We start from the raw sequence: 9,158 nt of genomic DNA on the forward strand, positions 1-9,158 counted from the left end.
GGAGCGTATGCTTTGATAATGTAGTCGTATAAGTACATTTTGGAGGGATGTCACTGCAACGATTAACACAATTTTAAGAACTTGGATTTTACATTTGAAACTTGGATTTTAAGAGGGAATGCTCAGATTGAGGATTTATCTTACCCACAGAAATGTTGGGTGCTCAGAGCAGCCATGGTGGGGAAATGTTGATATTGGGGGGTTCGAAAACAACACGCCCTCCTTTAGAATGTGATTGGGTGAAGGCAATGTGCAGCATTTCATTGGTGGAGAGGGCCTCGTGGAAGAAGAGGAAAAAGTTAATAGTCTTTGAAGCGATCTGGTCCCGTTTTGCAGACATTGGGCGTCATTACAAGCATGGCGGTAAGGCAACAACAGCACCGGTATCGCTACCAGCACAGTTGCTACCGTCCCACCATACTAGGAGTTCTGCTCGCGGGTCTCCTTGTGGCCACCAGGTCTGACCTGGTGGCCGTACTGGCACCCGTGAGCAGAACATGATGGTAGCACCGGTAACCGGTACCATTATTAACGGTACCGGTGCTACCTCCCTCCCCATTCCCATTGAGCCCTATGTGGCTCAAATGGGGATGTGCTGTGCCCGGCACCCACGTAAGGGCCATTACCGGGTCCGGCTGGGGCGGAATAGCCCTGTAATTGCCCATTCGTGGGTGCCGGACCGGATACGAGTTTGGAGGTAGCCTTGCTGGTAAAACCGGCAAGGCTACCTCCAACATCGTAATGAGGCCTATTGTGTTATAATGTTTCAATGTTTCAAGTCTTACACATTCCAGTCATAGGACTAAACTGTATTGCTGTGAATGTCTATGTTGTGTTGCTGAGTGTACATATGTTGTTGTTATATTCGACTTTCAATAAGAAAATTTCATTGAAAATCAAAAATGGAGTGCTGCCCTAAGAAACCATATCATCTTATTACTTTGTGATATGTTGAACCTGGGTGCAGAATCAGAGAATGGATGCTACCAGTCTGACCCACAAGGCAAATCCTTCTAGACAGCCCCTGCCCCCCAGAAGACCGGTCCATCTGGCATGAGCATAACATACAGGTTACATTAGCGCATTGCGCTCCACATTCCCAACAGGTTACAATTTCTCTAATTCCAACTTAAAACATGTTAGCAGGTGTTCAGTATGTTCTAGAGTCTTGTGTTGAATTTGTCTGACCTTTGGATCACATGGACTAGTTTTGATGTTTCTTAATATGTTTCTCATTCTTTTTTAGAGAGAATCACATCTCGATCAGATTGCCACATGGTCAGGTCTTCTTCTTCTTTTTCCACAATTAGTTTTTAGGACATTGATAGTCAATATACCCCTTGAGCAGCTAATGCCACCAATTCTCTTGCATGGATGTGTCCAGTAAGCTCAGCTATGGCCAACCCTGGTGCTCCAATCCATCGTTCTCTCTTCCATTGATATTTATTGGACATTGTATTTTAGATCCATTTTAGTCTTCGTATTCATACAGGTCCCCCATTCTGTCTGGACATTCTGCAATACCTAAGAGTTGGTCCTTTGCCTTATGATTGGTACCCTCAAATTAAAACTATCACAGGACACTTTTCAGTTTTCATTTAATTTAGGGCTGTCTCAATGTAATATATTTGCAGGGTTGCCTCCAGGTGTTAAGTTAGATGTCGCAACCAGATGTCCATCTAGACACGCATCACTTTTCCTCCAGGAGGCTGCCGCGCAACACTGTTACGACAGAATAAAGAGATTGATTATGCCAAGTCCAACTTAGGATAGAACGGGCAAGATTTAATCACGCTACTAAGCACAAAAAATATAAAGTCAAGAATATCGCTTGTTTGGACCGTTGTCCCCATCATTCAAAAAGAACAGTACATCTGGTAGAAAAACAGGCAGAAGCTGGTTAACAGATACAAGAGAACAGCCTTAAAAGCATATAGTAAATGGAGGGAGGCGCACAGCGAGAAGCAAGATGTCACCTTAAATAGCAGGGCTGAATTAGATAGCCTCCAAAAAGGAAGACATGCACTTAATTTATAAAGGTTGTCTGTCTATTAGAAGTTAATAAAAAGGGTAAGAAATAGTCCTTGAGAAAATAGGAGAAGAGAGATATCCGCCCAAACTATTGCAAGAGAGAAAGAATTGTAAGACTGCAAGGCTCTCAGAAGCATAGTAAATAACACATTGAGCCTTAATATAAGGCTGGCGCTGACGGAATGAAGGGGGCCAGTACGGGACAGACCCCCTTCATTCCGTCAGGGCCGATTACAAGCTTCCCATCGCGGGACCCGGATCGCACGCCTGGTGAAACCAGGCATGCTTTCCGAGTCCCGCGAGGGGAAGAAGGAGGTAACAACGGGACACCTGTAATGTGCCCGTTGTTACCTCCCTCCCCATTCCCATTGAGCCCTATGGGGGCTCAAATGGGAATGGGGAATGGTTCCTGCAAGGAGGAATTACCGGGTCCTCCAATGTTGGAATGACCCGGTTATTACTCATTGCAGGAACCCGGTAAACGAGCCCGGTTTGGTGGCAGCCATGGAGCTAATAGCTCCATGGCTGCCACCAAATTCGTAATGAGGGCCCTTGTTGTTTTTAGAAAACGTAGGTTGTATATAAGAGTTTAGAAGGGGCAGCAGCCCATGAATAAGTACTATGGATGACTGCCAGTAAGGAGAATGAAACGTGTTGGGCAATGTGTTGGTTAAATAGATCCATTATTGGGTTTTAGAAACACTTGTACATTAAGTATTGTAATAAAATTTGAAGTACATATGAATTAGGATGTATCCGGATTAAACACGTTAATATTGTAGCACATTGCATTTTAGGATTGATTTTAGGTTATGTGTTGTAAGCATGTATTGGCTTTTATGTTGTCTAAGTGAAATTTGATGCTGCTTTTATGCAGAACTGTAAGATACAAATGTGTTATATATATACATATATATTGCTGAACCCATTGTTTTTGCAATTAAAATGTACATGAGCAAAATGAATGGTTACCTCATCCTATTTTAGCAGTCCAGGCAGGTTTCAAGTGTTTATGAGATTATCAAGAAACGGCAATGTGTCTTCTTCTGAGGCTGTCCGTAGAGGATCATAGTTACAAAAATCAGGCCAATTCTGCGCGTATAACACCGTCAGAAGTCAAGACCCTTGTTTTGCTTGTATGACTGAGGTGACATGATCCTTTGGTTCTTGGTTATTTCAGCTGTTTGCCATTATTTTCCTCCGCTTTCCCAGTATTTATGATTGATGCTCTTTGTCGTTTTAGTGAAACATTCTCCTGGTAATTCACGGATCTGTATATTCAGATCAGGCCATATGTAAGATTGTTGAGCATGACAACAGACCTAGAAAAGAAGAGCAGATGACAGCCTGTTTTAAACAGAATTCCAGAAGCTGTGCTATATAAGACCACTATGCATGTGATAACAGATAGCAGCCTGCAACATACCTATAAAAGCATGGACATAGTTTTGTTATTACAGACTACTTATGACATCACAACTGACCTGTATACAAACATTACCTCAGAAATGCTCTGTAATCAGTTAATATGCTTCAGTTGTAATGTTACAATGCCTGCTGCCTGTACTCACAGAGAGCAGCATTCCAGCTGTCACTGCAGCACTCAATTAAAGGTGTTATACGTTTTTCAAATTCTTTGCTTGTAAAATACTTTTCCTTGGCTCTTTTCAGCTGTTAATTGACAAGGAACTGTTTCTAGTACTATGTTTATTTTGTACACTCATTGAGTTTAACACAAGTGGGCAAGAATCTTCATGTTGTTGTATTACTTATTATAAAGCACAAAATACAAACTCTTATTATTGATGCTTTTCATAAAACTGATTAAACTATTTGGCAAAACATTAAGAGTTGAATATTAGACTTATTCAATACAGATTCTACCTTGATTATTTGGATCAGCACATGGAAGATAACTTATGGTAGATTAGGCAAGAAGCCAGGTATTAAGGGGGAATACAGTCTGTGGCCATGCATTATAAGGAATACAATATGTTTCATATTTCTATGTTCATAAAAGATGGCTTGAAAAGTACACAATTCAATCCATCTTTTATAAAGCTTTGATGACGGAAAAAGTCAGAGGTGTCTTTGTCCTCCGCAAAGCTTTATAAAAGATGGCTTAACGCCATCTTTTATAAACATAGACATATGGCATGGAGTCCCCAGGATCGCCAAGGGGCAAAGCCGCCTCTGTCACTTGCAGGGGTAGGGGGGGGCAAAAGGACAGTAACTTCCTCTTGTGACCCCTCGTGCGAGTGACTGACAGAAGTTCCAGCCCGCCACAGCATTGCTCGTGGCTTGTTGGCCCTTCTGTCAGCTTGCCTGACTTCAAAATGGTTGGCGCATCACCTGTCGCAGCTGTGGCCATGGCAGGATAATGTGTCCTACCATGGTGTGGTGGGACCGGGAGTCCCCGGCTCAGCCCCACTTTTTGGAGATTTTAAAGCACTGGTAAGGTGCCATTTTTGAGTAGTTCTAAGAATAAATTCCAGGCAGGGCCAGATCAATCTTTAATCCTGTTGACGACTATAAAATCGGTACCAGAGCTGGTGTGTACATTCCATTTCGTTACAGAGGCGCTGAGTATGATGTGGTTTTTCGGAATGTTCCAGTCCGCCTTCGCCCCTGAGAGAAGTGCTGCTTCCACACTTGTGCTTGAAGGCGTCCTTAAGTGAGCCTCTCAAGCAGCCCGTTGCTGTTTGTTTCGTTCAGTAACCTCTTCGGCTTTGAGTTTTTGTTGACGCACCAGCCCATCTTGGCATTCATTAACACACGGCAAATATTTGCCTGCTGCTGGCTTCGGCGTCCTGCTCCGGATTGCACACAGACGCACATCATTAAAACAAAACTCAGAGCACCCAGGCCGAGCAAAGACCATGCGAAGGCTTATAAATACCGTCGGGGGCGTGAGGCATTCCTCTACCTCTCTCCCCCTTACCTGTTTAGACAACACATGCGGGTGCCTGCCTTACATAGACTATGCATGTTTAGATGGCGGCTTTCAATGTCTCACTGCACCATAGAAGTTGGACTGGTCCTATGGGGAGGAAACTGAGGCTATTTCCTGGTACAATGACGGGTTTGGAGACAGGATCGAGCTGTCAAAATGCCACCGAGCTGGGACGTGTTGTGAATCGCACTGTTTTGCAACATTTTTCAGTAGACTTCTTGGCGGTGAAACCCTGGGGCTCAGACTCGCCCATAGTGATCACTCGATGCCTCGAGGCGCTATAATGTGAACAGATATTTCCGGGGCTGCGTTTGGTACACAGTCCTGCCCAGTGGCAGTGTTCGAAGAGAGACCCGAGCTAGCGCATATATAAATAAACGTTGGTAAAAAAAAGACCTGAGCGTTCCCTTGTGTGATTTTTGTAACACATGTTCAGAAATCGAAAGATGTTTTTCGAAGTGCAGTTTTAAAACGGACGACCAGTCTTTCCCTCATTACAGCCTCAACGTGCACATGCGTTGCAAGGAAATTAAGATACCGCTTTGCCCACTTCAGTGCACCATAACCTCTACAAGGCAATTCTAGGTGACCCCCCAAGGGCGGGGCACCACCAGCAGGAGGTACCAATGTTAGCCATACAAATCAGCAAACGTTTCCTGATTGCAAAGGATATGGCATCCTCATTCTATATTGGCACATTTGCCTGTATTTTGTGGAAAAATGGCCACTGCCTATACTGGTGGATTGGTGAAAAATGTCTTAGTAAGTAGCAAGCACCAGAACCAAAAACAAACAAACAACAGTACGAGACTTTGATGCCAGTGAAACCCCCCTCCATCCATGCACCGTTCTCATATACCCAAAGGAACATGCTTTTCAATGGAAGGGCATGTCCAGACAGTGCAAGTAATCATACTGAAACAAGGTTACACGCAGGCAACAAAGCCCCACTACAAAAGTCTTGTATACCTGCTGCGGTCTTACATGTAAGATAGTGTTGTCTAGGAGGACAGCATAAAGTGATACAATTAGTGTAGCTAAACATACTCCTCAAAGATTCACACATGTTCTGAGGTAGATGAGCACGATTACAGCATGATGACTTCCGCATGTTAACGCTGCTTTTCCTAAGAAAGTGGGAGCCTAAAACACACTTACATATGCCAAAAAGGAAGTATATCAGAAGCAAGAGATGTGAAGGTCAGCATAACTACACTCTACTTCAAGAGCCTTCATAGCAAAGAAATGAGTAGTAAAGCCTAAAGCCTCACCTTGCACAAACAAGAAACAGTGTTTAAACATGACAGTTCGCAGTGCCTACTCAATATTATGACGCAGCACTCTGCTAGTCGAGTACATACAAGTTTCAATTCAAACTTCCCCATACATTTTCTAATTAATTTTACCGACCCTTACAGCTGAGGCCAATTAGTTTATAAAGTCCATTACACCACATTCACACTTCAAAATGTAGATTGCCACTCCATTTTAGAGAGATGACTTTAAAATGACACAAATCTGATAACAATATGCATTTTTATTTATGTATTTATTTATAGAGCACATCTAACCCTAAGGTATCTGGGAAAATTGTGTGAGGTTACACTTTGAGTTACAAAACAGACAGGTAATGGACAGTGCATAGCAAGTGCATCAAAGCCTCGACATATACAGTTATATACAGGTTAATCATACAGAATTCAAAGTGTCTCCTGTTTGAGGAGCCATGTTTTTTTTGTTTTTTTGTTTAAGCAAAAGAATGACTGTTCTGCTCTTTTGGCTACAGGCAGGGAATCCCACAGTTTTACCGCTAGTACAGGGAAGCTGCTGCCACCTGCATTTTGAACTTTGAATCTGGGGACCTTGAGGCAATGTAAATGTAGGGACCTAGTGGGTCGGTCTGGTAGGTTTCATGTGAATTTGCAAGAAAGGCATTTAGGGGCTGAATTAGAGAGACATTTATGGGTGAGTGCTAAGGTTTTGAAGTTGATTCTGTCTTTGATTGATAGCCAATGAACATTACGTCTTATCGCTGATATGTGTTGAATTCTTCGGATGTTAAGGACAGTTCTAAGCTCATTGTTTAGGAGTATTTGCAGTTTTTTAGATTTTGTTTATTGGTTCCTAAGTATAGAGCATTGCAGTAATGTAATTTAGATAATATAAGCGCTCTGGCCAGGGAAATGCAACTAGAGGTCGACAAGAAGGGTCTGCAAGCGTTAATCAGTTTGCAGGTATATGCGGCGGCAGAGGCTGTTGCTTTGACTTGTCTTGTTAGAGTCAGTGAGGAGTCTAGATATATTACAAGTGTTTTGACTTCTTTAGAGGCTTTTATATTGATACCATCAATGTTGATTGATTTGAACTTCGTGTCTCGTTTATTTAGTCTGGTCTGAGATCCGATGAGGAGTAGCTCGGTCTTATCATCATTAAGACAGAGGCTGTGTGTCACCATCCATGCGTGAATGATTAGATAGATATTGATGAGCAGTTTGGTGTCAGTGTCATAGTCACCAAAGATAGGGATAAGGATTTGGGTGTCATCTGCATAGTTAGTGTAGGTGACACCCAAATGGTCAAGGTTGTCAAAGAGGGGCTTGGTAAAGATATTGTAGAGCGTCAGGGATACGCAGGAGCCCTGAGGTACTCCGCAAGTGACCGGTGCAGGCTTGGCCAACACAGTTGCTGCAAACACTCTCATAGTTCTGTTGTCCAGGAAGGATTGTATCCAGGCAGAAGCCTTGACTGAGAAATCGGCTGCCAATGATAGGTGATTACACAAGCCTTTATTATTGACTAAATCAAAAGCGACCGATAGCTCTAATAGCAGGAGGAGGGCTAAATTGCTTTTATCTATGATATCATCCATCTGTGTTTTTATGTCTAACGGGGCTGTTTCGGTACTGTGTCTTGGTCTAAAGCCTGATTGTCGCAGGCCCAGGAGGTTATTGGTTTCAAGGTGTTCCAATATCTGCAAGTAAGCTGCCCTTTCTAAGATTTTCAATAGGTACGGTACTGTGGTTATTGGTCTATAATTAGTGGGAATATTAGGATCAAGGCTTGGTTTTTTCAATAGTGGGAGGACCCACCCATCTTTCAGGTTCGTTGGGACTGTACTGCTTTCAAAGGAAGCGTTTATTAAAGTAGTGATGGAAGGAGCGAGATCCTTATTGAAGCATGTTGAAGAGAATTAGCATGATGGCAGCTATATTTCTTCCACCCAGAGAGTACCAACATGAACAGCAACATGAGCCTACCAAATATCCTGTAATGTTTACAGCAACCCTTTCAAGTTGCAAAGCACAATGAAAGAAATATCTGTTAGTGCAATCTCCTTGTAATTCTTTCACAAAGAATGCAGTTGTGAAACAACCTTCTCATTTCTAATCATCCAGCATGTACACTCCTTAAGAGACTTGCCACAGGCAACAGTCTCTCCTAAATTCCCATGCTCTAATCACTGGGGTGTCTGCAGCCATCTTTTATTTATCACTTCCAATTTCCAATGCTTTGCTGATAACAATGAAACCTGTTAGAGAGATAGTAACACACCCCAGTGGGAGGCCCTGCTCCACTTTGTTGGCCTCTTCTTTCCATCAAAACAAAATGAAAAAAAAGATAAACAGAGCAGATCCCTATCTGAGCTCAGAAGGTAGTCTCAGGGTGGTCTGGGCCCTAAACGTCACAAAATGAGGAGAAAGAACAAAAAAATGAAATATTAAAAAGGAATTCAAGGAGTCATTCCTCAGAGATTTGCACTTTACAACAATAATCTATTCAAACCGATTAGTTTTAGTCTCGAAAACTGTGTTACACTGTAAAGGCGCCATCCCAAAACCTATACCATAGGTATCAGGCCTGTGTTTAAAAATAAAGTAAAGAACGCTCTGAAAATAAATGAAACTTAGAGGCATCATATTAAGTGGTGTTAGCTCTAAATTGACGCTCTCTAGGATAATCTGTGGTATAATCAAAGATGTTCATGTGTTCATCAACAAGCTCTAAGCTGGTATATAAATTCAATATGAGTGATGGACCTTAGTAGAAGGTTTTCTAGAATAGCCTGGTACATAATCAAAGAGGCTGATAGCTATAGTAATATCTCGTACAATATCCTTTTTGTTCTGTAAAGTACACATGTCTGAATTGCTAACGAATTTCACATTCATAATTT

Source organism: Ambystoma mexicanum, chromosome 3p, assembly GCF_040938575.1.
Source record: "Ambystoma mexicanum isolate Mex_15411 chromosome 3p, UKY_AmexF1_1, whole genome shotgun sequence".
Lineage (NCBI taxonomy): Eukaryota > Metazoa > Chordata > Amphibia > Caudata > Ambystomatidae > Ambystoma > Ambystoma mexicanum.